The 17,535-nt window shown below is 34.4% G+C and overlaps 1 pseudogene; it reads right to left on the bottom strand.

Annotated features, from left to right (window-relative positions):
• LOC142541939 (uncharacterized) overlaps positions 1 to 9,983 on the bottom strand; it is a 122,994-nt pseudogene extending 113,011 nt beyond the window's left edge.
• Between the last annotated feature and the right edge of the window lie 7,552 nt (positions 9,984 to 17,535).

Below are 17,535 nucleotides of genomic sequence, written 5' to 3'. Positions count from 1 at the left end.
TTATTCGAGATGCATCGCGAATCAATGGGTTTGAAGCATATGGGTAGTTGGCTCTAGTGCAAGTGGGAGATTGTTAGAGTAGGTGCCCGTCGAGTCAAGTGTTGGCCGAGTGTTCACAATGAAACTCTATGTATAAGCAATCTTTATTTTAATAATATTTGAAATTATTGTTTTGGCAAATCTTTATCTATATACCCATGCTAGTTGCATAGATAAAGCCCTTGAATATACATATAGTAGAAAGAATATGAGATGCTCATATGATGAGTATCATGAAACTCATATTTGGAATACTGTATATTCTAAACAGTTCCTAGTCGATTCAGCCGCCGCTAAGAAGGATATAGGCCGCTAGAGTTCGAGACTAGTATCTGCGATGTGAGAACCATGTTTCATTGGTACGGGACATTGTGATGTCCGAGCATGCAGATAGGTGCTCCTGGTAGAGTGCACTGAACAACCCTCCATAAAGGACTTTCCAAGTGGTTCTCATTTATCGAGTAGAAAAGTCCTGGTTTATGGTTGTACACCATTAGTCCTTATGACCCGGGACAACATTGAGACTCTATGTGCTAGAATTACACTTTTACTTGTTTACCGACTCTCAAGGGGTCATCAGGTGGCAAGGTTGGGTGTTCTGTCGAAACACATAGGAGTCGATGCATTGTAGTCGGGGATTCACCGCTTACCTTCGGGTATGGATATCCTATGTGTTATCATGTGTATGTAGGTTGAAATCTCTGGCCAGAGTATGGTGGTAATTATGAAAGGGGTTTCATAGATTACACCATCGATGCAACTACGACATGACACATAGTATCGATTCATTGACAACTCTCGATAAACCAATGGTTGTCGAATCGGTCGGGATATATGAGTTGAAGGGACCGTACTGTACGCTAACCATAATTGAATGGTTCTTGCAGGCACTATCATTTGATACCTAGGGAATCATGTAAGCGATGCTGCTAGGCGTTTAACATGATTGGTTGGGTACTATCAGACTTGAGTTCTGACGTTCTTGTTATCAAAATGTTGATAAGTAAGAATGGAGCAATTGGGGTATGCTCAAATAAGGACATGTTTAGTCCGAATCACATGGAGATGTGAACCCACGGCTAGTTGTATCAATGAACCATTGAGGGCCACACAAGTACTAGCTTTCTAGATCCCGTTGAGAAGAGAAATAGTTCAATATGTTGAACGGCTTATAAAGGAGTTTATAAGCGTAAGAAAAAATTAGAAGTATGACTTCTATAAAGGAGAAAATAGTTCAATGTGTTGAACGGCTTATAAATGAGTTTATAAGCGTTGAGAAAAATAGAAGTATGACTTTTATGAGAGAAATGTAATTTTTAATTTATGAATGTGTTCCTAAATTAAAATTTGGCCAAGTGAATAATGTGTATTTGAAAATTGTGATTTTCATAAACATTATTATGGACTAAATTAAATTAATTCATGTGTTGAATTAATTAAACACTAGTGGACCTAGTAGAGTCCAAATAATTAAATTAATTCAAGTGTCGAATTAATTAAATCATATTGAGTTTTGTAGAGCTCAATTTAAATAAATTATTTAACTAGTGGACTTGAGTAAATTCAAGTAATTTTTAATTAATCTCAAAAATGTTTGAGATAATTAAATTAAGTCCGTGGGTTTTTAATTTGTTAAAAACCATATAATATATGCATGAATGGAAGGTGAAGAGTTGGAGACTACTTTTTGGGTTACCAAGGCTTGGCATGCAAAAGTTGGTCTCTACTTTTTCACAAAGCAAGACAACTCATTCACTCTTCCCTCCCCACAAGCATGGCCGAGATATTCCTCAACATTCTCTCCAAAAAAAATTTTTCTTCTTCAAGTGTTGAGGAAGAAATGTTCTTCTACTTGAAAATCCTCTTAATTTTCTAGTGCAAATTAAGAGGGGATCTACCTAGTTGGTGGTGGGCTTAATAGTTGAGCAAGGAGTGCTCAAAGGAAGCTTGAAGATAGTTTATACCATTGAAGAGCTAAGGTGTTTACACCTTAGTTGAAGCCATACATCAATCCTTGTGATTGATAGGTAAATTCTAAAACACCCTATGTATGTTTTTGGTGTTTGTCGTATTTGCTACACAAAATGATATGAGGTGGCCGAAATTCTTGATGAAAAATCAATATTTTAACTTCCGTTGCGCTTCCGGTCACCGTAACCGATCCCCTTTCATAATAAGTGTTTCAATTTATGGGAATGATTTCTCTCATTGCGTTGGAATACAGATAAATGCTCAGGAAAATGGTTTACAGAATGCTGACAGACACACGAGCCAAACTAATCAAAAGATAGGAAATCCATTGATTTAAAATCTAGTTGTTCTTATTATATATTTTTTTCCTGATTTTTTTTACATCATAGAATCAGACTAAATTTATGCTTCTTGACCACATATTTATTTAATTTGTACAATGTATTTCTCTCTTTCTTTCTTTTTTTTTTTCCTTTTTTTATTTGTATTTTTATGAGAGATAAATGGGTCGCAGCATGTAACTTAAAAATTACATAGATCTTCAACATCTTTTTTTTTTTCAGGAAATATAAATTTTTTTTTAAAAATAAGAACACAAGATCTAAACAATAGATAGCCTCTCTGATGATCGATAAAGGCTCGCAAGTTGTTTTCTCAATCCTCTCCACTCACTCACAAAATATGTGTAAGTTTAAAAATTTTAGGCACTCTTATCAGGTATATCTTGGGCCATATACTTTAATAACTGATTTTATCACAATGGTTAATCATTCAAAAAGATTTCATAAATCAAATTTTTATAGTGATCAAAATATTAAAATTGACTTTTATTTTTTTTCAAATAAAAATTTAAACATCCTTAGATAGATTATTACAATTTCTAATCTAAACCTTTCAAACATGTAATGTATGATATTTTTGCAAAAATTACTAAGATACAAACAATAAACATTTTTTAATTTTAAAATAAATTTTTTTTAAAATTTTTAAGTTTGTTCTCCCCCCAATCATAATATGACTTTGTCCTTAATGTCAAAATAACTATTAATATAGAGTACATAATGAAAGAGATATCACCTGGAATTTTATTGAAGATAACAAACGCAAACCAATCCACGATTTTTGAATCAATGATCCAACTTTCTTTTCTTACTGCTTGATTGCGACCAATTGATATTTTTTATCATCGGATCAGCCTTATGAACAAAAGCTTCCAAATCATCAATTAATTGGTTGGCAGTCGAAGCACATATGAGCATCCGTCGTGAATTTTCTGAAATAAAATTCTGTTCCACAGCTTTATCAAGAAATTTCAACAAACTGTCATAATAATTATTGATATTTAACAAGCCCACAGGTTTATTATGGATATTAAGTTGTGCCCAAGAAACAGTGTGAAAAATTTCTTCTAATGTACCAAAACCACCTGGTAGTGCGATAAAACATCAGAATTTTCAATCATTTTGGTGATTCTTTCATACATAGAAGAAACTTTTAATTCCTCCCCAATCGTAACACCTGTAATATTTCCTTCAGCTAAAGCTGTAGTAATAATACCTAAAACCTGACTACCTCCAATATGAGCAGATGTTGAAATAGATCCCATTAACCCAATATTACCTCCCCCATATACCAAGTGAATTTTTCTCTCAGCCAATATCTTTCCAAGTTTATTCGCTTCTTCTACAAATACTTTATTTTTTCCAGAACTCGACCCACAAAATACACAAATATTTTTCAATGTTTGTGCAGAGGATCCAACCATGTTTTTAATTTCTTTTTGGTCTGCGAAAATAGAGAGAAAGATGAGAGATTTTATAGGGGTAATATGTTATCATGACAAAACTATGGGTCATAGCTGTAAGCAGAATAAACAGTAATAATAATGACACACATGCATATAAACAGTAGTGTGATTGTGGCTCACAATTTTCCTCTGGTTTTACGTCCAGAAACGGTTTCAACGCCTTCTATGAGTCGAGGATATGCTTCCCATCCAATTTTCTTATAAATTGGCAAACAGGGTCTTTTTTAGTCGGATTCCCAAGACTATAACGCTCATCTTGAAATTGTTTCCATAAACAGAGAAGTTCAATATGCACATGTCCACTAGAATGCGTCTCAAGAGTCAATAAGATGTTATCTAAAGACTCCTTACTCAGTCCATTCTTAATAAAACCAATTTTATCTTCTCTGTTATCGGAAACACATCCCAAAGATCTGCATCGTTTGTCACAAGTCCATCTTGCACACTTATGACAAACCCCTAACCTTTTGGCCCTTCGTTTTTCGCATAAGTGCTTTTTTTTAATCCAGACAAATACCGAATGATCAATGATTGTGGAACTTCTCCTCCTAATCGGACCTTAGCTTCTATTACAAGACGAATATCTTCTGAAATTCCTTTTTGCATTAACAATCTCAATCTTTCACACCTACCTACATAAATTTTTCTTAGAACATTTTCAGAAATAGAGGGAAAATATTTACAAATTTTTGAGAGATTTTCATCCATTTTGAAAAGAAAAGAAATAATTTTTTTTGTATCAGCAATTGTGGGAAACTGATTTAACAGACTATGAGAGTCACGGAGTACCGTTATCCGCCATTTAACCGGGAAAATAAAAAGATTAAGGAAACCTGAAATAAAAACAAACAAAATTAAATGCAACATAAAAATTTTAGGATCAGAAAGGGAAATAAACTCTTCTTGAAAGATTTCATTTTCAAAAAATGGTTTAAGCCTTTGTCCATTCACTTTAAAAACATCACAATTTTTAGGATTTTCAATATCCACAGCTCCATAAGGATACACATGCTTTACAACATATGGGCCTGTCCATCTTGATCGTAATTTTCCTGGGAATATGTGAAGTCGAGAATTATAAAGCAAAACTTTTTTACCAATCTCAAAGATTTTCTAAGAATTGTTTTATCATGAAATGATTTGATTTTTGCTTTATAAATCCTTGAATTCTCATACGCATCATTTCTGAGTTCATCAAGTTCATTAAGTTGAAATTTGCGCAATTTGTTGCAATCATCCATGCTTGAATTAAAAGTTTTGAACGCCCAATAAGCTTTATGTTCCAATTCCAAAGGCAAATGACAATGTTTTCCGTAAACCAACCTACAGGGAGACATATTCAATGATGTTTTAAAAGCTGTTCGATATGCCTAAAGTGCATCATTAAGTCGCAGAGACCAATCTTTTCTATTTGAGTTAACAGTTTTTTCTTAGCTAATTCAACTTGTCCATTTGTTTGAGGATGATAAGGAGTAGTTACTTTGTGAGTAATACCATATTTTTTCATAATGAAGCAAATGATTTATTAACAAAGTGAGTTCCTCCATCACTTATCATGGCTCGAGGAATTCCAAATCTACTAAAAATATTTTCTTTCAAAAATTTTATGACGATTTTATGATCATTTGTTCGACATTGAATTGCCTCTATCCATTTGGAAACATAATCAACCGCAACTAAAATATACAAGTATCCAAACGACGATGGAAAAGGTCCCATAAAATCAATTCCCCAACAGTCAAAGATTTCAATTTCAATGATAGGATTCAAAGGCATCATGTTTCTTTTTGAAATCGCACCCAATTTTTGACAATTTTCACAGATCTTGCAGATTTCGTAGGTGTCTTTAAACAAAGTGGGCCAATAAAATCCACACTTCAAGATTTTTGCAGCCGTTTTCTTTGAAGAAAAATGTCCTCCGCATGCTTCTGAATGACAAAATTTAATGACACTACTTACCTCATTGTCGGCTATGCAACGTCGAAAAATTTGATCTGGACAATACTTGAACAGATACGGATCATCCCAATAAAAGTTTTTTACCTCATTCAAAAATTTTCTTTTATCTTGGGAACTCCATTGCGGTGGCATTTTTCCTGTCACAAGAAAATTTACTATGTTAGCAAACCAAGGTGTAGTAGTAACTGAAAATAGATGTTCATCAGGAAACTTATCAGTTAATTGGTGTCATTTCACAAGATGATCCTGTTACTAGTCTCGATAAATGATCGGCTACGACATTCTCGGTTCCTTTTTTATCTTTGATCACAATGTCAAATTCTTGGAGTAACAAAATCCATCGTATCAGTCGTGGCTTTGCATCCTGTTTGGTCAACAAATATCTAATAGCAGAATGATCAGTAAACACAATAGTCGTTGATCCAATCAAATAAGAACGAAATTTATCTAATGCAAATATTACAGCAAGTAGTTCTTTTTCAGATGTGGAGTAATTCATTTGAGCCTTGTTTAAAGTTCTACTTGCATAATATATCACATAAGGCTTACCGTTTCTTCTTTGACCCAGTACTGCACCGATTGCATAATCACTCGCATCGCACATGATTTCAAATGGTAAAGACCAATCAGGAGGTTGCATGATAGGAGCTGATGTTAAATGTCGAATAATTTTATCAAAAGCATTTTGACATTCTTGAGTCCACTCAAATGCAATGTCTTTTGTGAAGAGGTTACAAATGGGTTTAGAGATTAAACTAAAGTCCTTTATAAACCTCCTATAAAATCCAGCATGTCCCAAAAATGAGCGAATTTCTTTAATGGTTTTTGGAGGGGGTAAATTGGCAATGACATCAACTTTTGCTTTATCAACTTCAATTCCATGAGATGACACGACATGTCCCAAAACAATTCCAGAAGTAATCATGTAATGACATTTTTCCCAATTTAAAATAAGACCTTTTTTCCTCGCATCTTTTTAAAACTTTTTCCAAATTTTCAAGACAATTATCAAATGTATTCCCAAAGACAGTTAAATCATCCATGAAAATTTCCAAACAGTTTTCAACCATGTCGTAAAAAATGCTTAGCATACATCTTTGAAATGTTGCTGGGGCATTGCATAAACCAAATGACATCGTTCTGAATGCAAATGTTCCAAAAGGACATGTGAATGTAGTTTTTTCTTGATCTTCGAGTGCAATGGGAATTTGATAATAACCTGAATATCCATCAAGAAAACAGTAGTATGGATGACCTGCTACTCTTTCTAAAATTTGATCCAAAAATGGTAATGGAAAATGATATTTTCTAGTGGCGTCATTTAATTTTCTATAATCAATACACATCTGCTAACTAGATGGGACTCGACTTGTTAACAATTCACCTTTTTCATTTTTTATCACTGTGATGCCAGATTTTTTTGGAACTACTTGTGTTGGGCTTACCCACTTACTATCAGAAATAGGGTAGATAATCCCAACATCAAGTAGTTTGAGAACTTCAGTTTTCACAACATCTTTCATGTGTGGATTTAATCTCCTTTGTGGTTGTTGAGATGTTTTAGCATTTTCTTCTAAATGAATTTTGTGTGTGCAAATTAGTGGATTAATGCCCTTGAGATCTTTTAGTGTCCAACCAATTGCATTTTTATGTCTTTTAAGCATATCAACTAATTTACCTTCTTGATCACTTTCTAGTTTGGAAGAAATTACCACCGGATATGTTTCATCTTCTCTAAGAAATGCATACTTCAATTCTTCTTGCAAGGGTTTTAACTCCAATATGGGGGGTTCGTCTTTGTTCTCATATTTTTTCTCAAATTCTTTTTCTGATCCTGGTAACCGGTGATACCTAATAAAATCATCAAGATCAATTTCAATATTTTCTTTTACAGTATCGATTGAACAAATATCTAATTGGTCACGAGTACTCCCTTCTTGAATGTTTTCTTCCACAAGAGTTTCAACTTTGGCTTTATCAACTTCGATTCCATGAGATGACACGACATGTCCCAGAACAATCCCAGAAGTAATCATGTAATGACATTTTTCCCAATTTAAAATAAGACCTTTTTCCTCGCATCTTTTTAAAACTTTTTCCAAATTTTCAAGGCAATTATAAAATGTATTTCCAAAAACAGTTAAATCATACATGAAAATCTCCAAACAATTTTCAACTATGTCGCTAAAAATGCTTAGCATACATCTTTGAAATGTTGCTGGGGCATTGCATAATCTAAATGGCATCCTTCTAAATGAAAATGTTCCAAAAGGACATGTGAATGTAGTTTTATCTTGATCTTCGAGTGCAATGAGAATTTGATAATAACCTTCTTGATCACTTGCTAGTTTGGAAGAAATTACCACCGGATATGTTTCATCTTCTCCAAGAAATGCATACTTCAATTCTTCTGGCAAGGGTTTTAACTTCAATATGGGTGGTTCGTCTTTGTTATCATATTTTGCAACAAATTCTTTCTCTGATGCTGGCAACGAGTGATACCTGATAAAATCATCAAGATCAATTTCAATATTTTCTTTAACAGTTTCAATTGAACAAATATCTAATTGATCACGAGTACTCCGTTCTTGAATGTTTTCTTCCACAAGAGTTTCAATAAGATTTTCAGCTTCACTTTCATCTCTTTTGTCATGTGGTTGCTTACAAAGATTAAAAACATTGAGCTCCAAGGTCATGTTACCAAATGACAACTTCATTATTCCATTCCTGCAATTTATAAGAGCATTAGAAGTTGCTAAAAATGGACGACCCAGAATTACAGGAATTGCATTACAAGCTTCGATAGTTTGTGTATCTAAAACTATGAAATCGACAGGATATACAAAGTTATCAACTTGGACCAACACGTCTTCTACCATACCTCTTGGCACTTTAACAGATCTATCGGCAAGTAAAAGTGTTACCGAAGTAGATTTTAACTCGCCTAGATTGAGTTCTTGATAAACTGAATATGGAAGTAAATTCACACTAGCTCCAAGATCAAGCAAGGCTTTTTTAATCTTTCGTTCTCCAATAATACATGAAATAGTAGGACAACCAGGGTCTTTGTATTTCAAAGTATTATTATTTTGAATGATGCACTTACTTGTTCGGCTAAAAATGCTTTCTTTTTCACATTCAATTTTCTTTTCACAGTGCACAAGTCTTTCAAAAATTTGGCATATGATGGTACCTGTTTTATAGCATCTAATAAAGGAATATTAACTTTTACTTGTTTAAAAATATCATATATATCAGAATTCAAATTTGATTTTTTTGTATTATTCAATGCATGAGGGAATGGTGGTGACACTGTCTGTTGAACCTCCTCTTCGCAAGTTATGGGTTCCACATCCTTACCCTTTGGAGTTGATTTATCATCATCTTCACAAGGTTCAGGAATGGATTTTTCCACAACTTTACCACTTCGAAGGGTAATAACAGATTTTACCTGATCCATCGATTGAGTTCCAGAAGTTTCAGTTTGTGAATGATGATCCTTGGGATTAGGCTGTGGTTGTGAAGGAAATTTACCTTTTTCATGAACATTAAATGCAGATGCAAATTTAGCAAGAGTATCTTTCAAATCCGTCATGGTTTGAGCAGTTTGAGTATTGATAGACTCTTGCTTTGCAATGAAAGAATTCTTCAATAAATCATCCAAATTCCTTTTAGGTGGAGGAACATAAGGTGCATAATTTTGAAAATTTTGTTGATTTTGAAAATGTGGTTGCGGAAATTGTGCAGCATTATCATTCCTCCAACTAAAATTTGGATGATTTCGCCAACCTGGATTTTAATTTTGAGAAAATGGTTCAAAATTTGGCCTTTTCAAATTTTTCAAAACATTGACTTGTTCATGGAGACATTCTTTAAAAGAGGGAAAAGTGGGACAATCTTTTGTAGAATGATCACTTGTATCACAGATGTGACACGCAATTTCTTGAATAGCTTTTAATTGACCATTTTTTTTCAATTCAAGTGCCTCAACTTTTCTTGCCAAAGAGGTAAATCTAGCTTGGAGATCATGTTCATCTTTGAGGGTGTACATACCTCCACCAGATGTGGGAGATTGAATCTTGTTTGATGGTTCGATTGTAGCTATAGTGTCCCAATTTTGAGCATTTTCAGCTAATGAATCGAGATACTCGATTGCCTCATTTGGATCTTTATCTTCAAATGTTCCATTACACATAAATTCAACCATTTGCCTATCTTTAGGTGTTAAACCTTCATAAAATTGAGAAACAACTCTCCAATTTCAAAACCATGATGTGGACAAAGATTAAGCAATTCTTTGTATCTATCCCAACACTGATAAAAAGTTTCTCCTTGTTTTTGAGTGAAAGTGATGATTTGCCTTTTGAAAGAATTTGTTCTATGAGATGGAAAAAACTTTTTCAAAAATTGTTGTTGCAATTAATCTCAAGTTCGAATGGATCCCGATCTAAGATTTTGTAGCCAAGTTTTAGCTTTATCTTTTAAAGAAAAAGGAAAAAGCTTAAGTCGAATGGTGTTCATGCTACAATTTAAATCATTATATGTGTTGCACACTTCTTCAAACTCTCGTAAATGCATGTATGTATTTTCAGAATCTAAGCCATGAAAATTGGGTAAAAGTTGGATAATACCAGGCTTAAAATTGAAATGAGATGCATCAGGGGGAAAAACTAGACATGAAGGTGCACTAGTATGTGTAGGATTCATGTGATCTCTAAGTGTTCTTTGTCTATCATGATCATGTTGAGATTGAATTTCGTCTTCATTTTCTTGGATGGGTTTTTCCGCCATGTTTTGTAAAAATAAAGGGTTATTTCGAATGAGTCGACCACTAAGTGTACTTGACCAAATGCAAATGCAAATGCAAATGAAAAAGAATAAAAACACACAAAAGCAATAAAAATTCAAATAAAAAAATAAACTATAAACAAAATTAAAAAGACTTGAAATTAAATTATACTTCCCCGGCAACGGCGCCAAAAACTTGTTGCGACTTTGATTGTTGCACTCCCAAGAGCAGGTTGTCCACAAGTAGTATAATTCGGTGAGTTCGAATACCGTATCCACAGGGAAGCTAAAGTAATTACAAGTCCACTGCAATGTCTTTTTGTTTTTGTTTTTGTTTTTGTTTTATTTTTCTTTTAATAGTTTGAATCTTTAATTGTTCAAATTTTAATTTAAGTAGTTGAGATTAAAGGATCCACTCTTGGTATTGTAATAAAGTTAACATTAATGAACATTATTGAAATCCACTTAATAAAATGGTTCCAATATATATTAAATAATCATATTTTTATTATGTTATATATTATTATCTTATAAGTATATAATATATATACCAAAACTTGTAAATGTTGTCAAGTATTTATTGTGCTATATATATATTTGTAAACACTAAATCAAGGTTCCCACTTTAAATGGTTGGTAAAACCAAACAAACATTTAAATGGTACCAAAAAATTAATATTATGATATATTCATATATAATAAATCAAGACATCCACTTTAAATGGTTGGTAATACCAAACTAACATTTAAATGGTTCCAAGAATTTAGTGTAACATATAGCAACAATAAATCAAAACTCCCACTTATAACTAGGGTATAATAAAACTTAAAGAAATAAATATAACATAAACAATAAATAATGATTAAATAATATAAAACATAGATTCTTACCTTTTAATAACCTTATTATCATTTCAAGAGTTTCACATTTTCATCTCAACTTTGGGAAGTTAGCTACTCATTATTCAAAGTGTAAAAATTTGAATATGAATTTAACATGCTAATTATATTTAAATGAAGAAATAAAGGGAAAACAAAGAGAGAAATATTATGAACTCAAAGGTTTGTTCATAAAATGAGGGATATTTCAATACATTTATAGCTAAATTTGGGGAGACAACCACAAATAAAATATTATTTTTTACACATAAGTCTTCATTGGTGTTCCAAGAAATTAATATTTTAATACACATCACTTTTGAAAATCTTCCCATCTGAATTTTCTTCTCCACATAAAAATAAACATGTAGATATCTGAGTTGTTTGAATTGTGGTATTTTTTTTAACCATTTGACCAAGTAATTTGAGAGATATGGTCAAAATACTAGAGCATGGTAAAACTGCCACTTCTTTGGTAACTTTAATAGTTACTTAATTTGATCCCACTTGTGAGAAGATTTTTATCTCATGCTTGCCACCAATATTGTAGATATTAACATCAACTTTCTACAGGTTCAAGAATCATCTTAATCCTATTTGCAACGCCAAGTTTATTTTTGTTTTATCGAACCTGTAAAAAATAGTAAAAACTTATAATTACACAACAACTTATATTTTATATAATTTATTATAAAACATATAATATTTAAAAGTTTAATGAAACAAAAACTATATATTTATATTATAAAACATTTAATTAATATGCAATTTTTTATCTTTATCACCAACTTCCCGGGAAATCAATTGTGCAAGCTCGTAACATATCTTCAAGAATTTGAATTACCCTTTCGGACTGCCCGTTGCTTTGAGGATGATATGCTGTACTAAAGGCCAACTTGGTGCCCAAGGCTCTGTGCAAACTCTTCCAAAATTCAGAAGTAAACCTCGGGTCACGATCAGATACAATTGACACAGGGATTCCATGAAGTCTTACAATCTCAGCCACATAGACTTCAGCATACTGGCTCATTGTAAATGTTGTCTTGACCGGAAGAAAATGAATCGACTTTGTTAACCCTTCAACAATGACCCATATGGAGTTGTATCCATTTGGTGTTCTTGGAAGTCCCGTTACGAAGTCCATGGTGATGTGTTCCCACTTCCATTGAGGTGTTGGAAGAGATAACAAAGTCCCAGCAGGTCTTTGATGTTCAATCTTATCCTGCTGACAGGTTAGACATTCAGAAATAAATAACATGATATCTTTCTTCATACCTGGCCACCAATAAAGGCGTCGAAGATCTTGATACATTTTGGTACTACCAGGATGAACTAAATACGGCGCTGTATGAGCTTCAATAAGAACATCCTTTCGAATATCATCACTCATAGGAACACATATCCTACCTCGAAAGGTCAACAACCCATCACGGTTCAAACCAAACTCAGAAACTCCTGTCAAATCACTCTTATTCTTCAACTCTAATAATTGAATATCCAATTGTTGTTCCCTTAAAATTCGATCGATCAAGGTAGAGCGAAGAACTAATGCAGATAATTGACTTACTGTACCTGGAGATACCAGAGTTATTTAATTCCTTTGCAAATCAAGTAACAACGGTTTCTGAATCATGGAACCCGATAAATAACTGGATTTACGGCTTAGAGCATCCGTAACGACATTAGCTTTTCCAGGATGATAGCTAATGGTGCAATCATAGTCTTTTACTAGTTCCAACCACCTCCGTTGCCGCATATTCAATTTTTTCTGCAAAAATAAATAACTCAAACTTTTATGATCTGTACAAATTTCACACTTCTCACCATATAAATAATGCCGCCAAATCTTTAAGGAGAATATTACAGCCGCCAACTCTAAATCATGCGTGGGATAATTCTTCTCGTATTCTTTTAACTGCCGAGAAGCATAAGCGATCACTTTCCCACGTTGCATCAACAGAGCACCTAATCCCTGCTTTGAAGCATCTGTATACACAACAAAATCCTCAGTACCACAAGAAAGTACTAATACAGGGGCAGAAGTTAACTTATCTTTCAAAGTTTGAAATTCTCTTTGGCATTCTATTGTCCATTCAAATTTGATAGCCTTTCGTGTCAAGCTCGTCAATGGCAATGCTATTTTCGAAAAATCCGCTATGAATCGTCTGTAATATCCTGCCAAACCAAGAAAACTTCGTACCTCTGAAACTGTCTTAGGAATGGACCATTGCTTAATAGCTTCAATCTTGGACGGATCGACTGTTATTCCTTCTTTTGACACAATATGGCCTAAAAACGCCACTTGCTCTAACCAGAACTCACATATCTTTAATTTCGCATATAATTGCTTCTCCCTCAATGTCTGTAACACGATCCTCAAATGCTCCCTATGAAGTTCTCGTGTCTTAGAATATATCAAAATGTCATCAATAAATACAATCACAAAAGCATCCAAATATGGCTTAAAGACACGATTCATCAAATCCATAAACACTGAAGAAGCATTAGTTAATCCAAATAACATTACCAAAAATTCATAATGGCCATACCTTGTTCTAAAAGCAGTCTTTGGTATGTCCTCCGTTTTTACCTTCAATAGATGATATCCGTATCGAAGATCGATTTTTGAAAATACAGTGGCCCCTTGCAATTTATCAAAAAGATCGTCGATTCGAGGTAAAGAATATTTATTTTTAATAGTTACCTTGTTGAGTTCGCGATAATCAATGCATAACCTCAATGATCCATCTTTCTTTTTCACGAACAAAACCGGAGCTCCCCATGGCTAGGAACTAGGACGGATAAAACCTTTATCTAATAACTCCTGCAATTGATTCTTCAATTCTTTCATCTCAGTTGGAGCCATTCAGTACGGAACTTTAGCAATTGGGGTTGTACCTGGACTCAATTCAATAACAAACTCTACCTCACGATCAGGAGGTAAGCCAGGCACATCATCAGCAAATACATAAGGATATTCCTGAACCACTTCAATATTCTGTAATTTCACATTACTGTCTCTATTCACATCTGATACTAAGGCCAGAAAACCAGTACAACCCTTATTCAATAATTTCGTAGCTTGGAGACAAGAAATAAGGGGAATACTTAGCGAGGAACGTAGCCCAACAAATTCATCACCCTCATGACCATCATCAGTTAAAAACCTCACGGTCTTTTCCACATAGTCAATTACGGCACGATAAGCGTATAACCAATCCATACCCAAAATAACATCGAAAGCAACCATCGGAATTACAATAAAATCATCATACAACAATCTCGAACCTATCTGTACCGGACATGCCTTAAGAATACTAGTAGGACAAATATCATCATTAGAAGGCAATATAATATTGAATTGTAAAGGCATTATAGTAGGCTCACGAGATAAGGAATGCATAAATACTTCAGACATAAATGAATGAGTTGCACCAGTATCAATCAACATAAGTGCTTCCTTGCCAGATATTAGAATATTAACTGATATGACTTAAGAATCAGGATTGACACCCTCTTTTGTCATTGTGAAAATCCTGCCTTGAACCTTTCCTTTGTCAGATGAGAGAGGACATTTTTGTGTTGTATGACCCATTTTCTTGCATCGATAACATCAGCCACTCCCAACTAAACACTCACCTTTGTGTGGCTTGCCACATTTAGGACATAATGGTTGCTCCATCTCTGAAGAAGGCGCAGCAGGTTTATTGCGTTGTTCTATTTTTCCTTTTCCTTTGTGACCACCTCGAGTACTAGCACTTGTCCCTGGCCCTCTAGCTTGAAAAGCTTTCTTTCTTAATTGCCGCTCCTTTTCAATTTCTTGTTCATCGTGCTCAGCAAGTAAGTCTCTTTCAACGATGTCTTGATAGGTGATCACCTTGGCCATATGAACATCCCTTCGAATTTCTGATTTCAACCCACGAAGGAAGTGTTCTCCTTTGCCTTTATCATTCTCGGCAATAAACGGGACAAATACCATCAACCCTGAATCATGAATAACATAGCGATAATATAACAATAAGATGGTATTTCTCTTTTCTCTGTTGGATTGATATCTATATAGTATCTCTGTCTCTGTACCTATATCCCATCGATATAAATCGATAACTCTGAGGGATATAAGCTTATGGTCGTTGATCAACTAATTGCATGCAATCTATGACTATGTATCTATCAATCCATAAATCATTTTAAACTCTCTTTGGGGCATTTAATCAAACACTTTGTAAACTCTTTTCTCTTGTATTCCCTTTTTCACAATTTAGACATTCAATTGTCTCAAATATACAATCAAGTAATTTAATACATAAAATGGATCAAATGGAAGGGAATAACATGTTAAAACCATTGAAACACAATACATATACTATCATGTGAGCACAAGAATGAGATTCCACTTACAACCACTTGAAACCTTGATTCTATACTCTTGGTAGCAATCCTACAACAATAAACCATAATTTGCACCATCAATAACCCAATAATCCAACAAAAATACCATAAAAGCCAAAGAATCAACACCATCACAAACCCATAACATCTCCAACACCAAAAACTAAGAAATAACCAAACCAAAAGCTTACCTTAGCTTCCTTGATCCAAAAATAATCTTGCTCTCAACACAAATAACTAACAAGAAGCTTGGATTAAAGAAAAGAAAGGAGAGAAATTGGAACCCTAGTCTCCCAAGAGAAGAAGAAACAAAAAGTGAGAAGGAAGAATGAGAAAAATGAGACCAACTCTTGCATATAAACACCTAAAATCCGAAAACACGTTTTTGTACTGTGTCCGGCGCTCGGGCTGTCGAAAATTACCGCTCGGGCGCCAATGATTCTGCCCGAAACCCAAATTTCCAGAAGTAGTGGCGCTCGGGCGGCCATATATTACCGCTCGGGCGCCACTCTGCGCACTGCCACGTTAAAGATTGCTTCAGAAACGCCTCTTTGCTTCCGAATTAGAAAACGTTGTAAACTACAAAGTTGTAGCCCTATGTCTTTTCTTGAATCTCTCTAAATTTCAGATCATTTGGAGGTCTGAGTAAAAAGTTATGCTAAATCTCCCAACATGTGTCACTGGAGGAACGACGAAATGCACGACACACTTCGGGGCTCTTTTGGCTTACCTTACACAATGATTCGAACAAAAATCAAAATAAGAAAGTTACACCTTTATGTCTTATCTAATCACTCCAATTGGTCTCATACCAATTGGCTCAACGTACGAATTATCATGAATTTAATCGTAACGCCGCTACAATAGCACTACACATCATCTATAACCAACCATAATATAAATCCTAAATCGAAACTCTTAACATCCAAACTATACTTAAACTTGACCAAGTAGTCAATAAACTTATGAAAACTTAAACCGTACCGTACACCAGGCTTGGCTATTACAATCTCCCCTCCTTAAAGAAATTTCGTCCCCGAAATTAACGTCACTGCGCAAACAACTCGGGATACTTCTCTTTCATCTCATCCTCTGGTTCCCACGTGGCTTTTTCAATCAAATGATTCCTCCAAAGAACTTTAACAATGCCGATCTCTTTGTTTCTCAACATTTTAACTTTGCGATCCAGAATCTGGACCGGAATCTCTTGGTACGTCAAATTCGGCGTCAAATCAATGGCTCGTGACGAAGAACATGGGAAGGATTCGCAATATACTTCCTGAGCATCGAAACATGAAAAACATTATGAACTCTGTCAAGATCTGGTGGTAGGGCTAACCTGTAAGCTCGATCACCAACTCTATCATAGATTTCAAATGGGCCAATAAATCTCGGACTCAACTTTCCCTTCTTGCCAAACCGCATCACACCCTTGAGAGGTGCTATCTTCAAGAACACATGGTCGCCAACCTCAAACTGCAATGGTCTACGACGCACATCAGCATAACTCTTCTGTCTCGACTGCGTTGTCTTCATCCTCTCTCGAATAACAGCAACAACATCAGCTGTCTGTTGGACCAACTCTGGACCCAACATCTTCCTCTCACCAATCTCATCCCAATACAAGGGAGATCTACACTTCCTGCCATAAAGTGCTTCATACGGTGCCATGCCAATCGTCGCTTGGTAGCTATTATTGT

This window comes from Primulina tabacum, chromosome 4, assembly GCF_025594145.1.
Source record: "Primulina tabacum isolate GXHZ01 chromosome 4, ASM2559414v2, whole genome shotgun sequence".
NCBI classification, from domain to species: Eukaryota; Viridiplantae; Streptophyta; class Magnoliopsida; order Lamiales; family Gesneriaceae; genus Primulina; species Primulina tabacum.
Note: the sequence above shows the minus strand (reverse complement) of the source record. Positions and strands in the feature narration are given on the sequence as shown.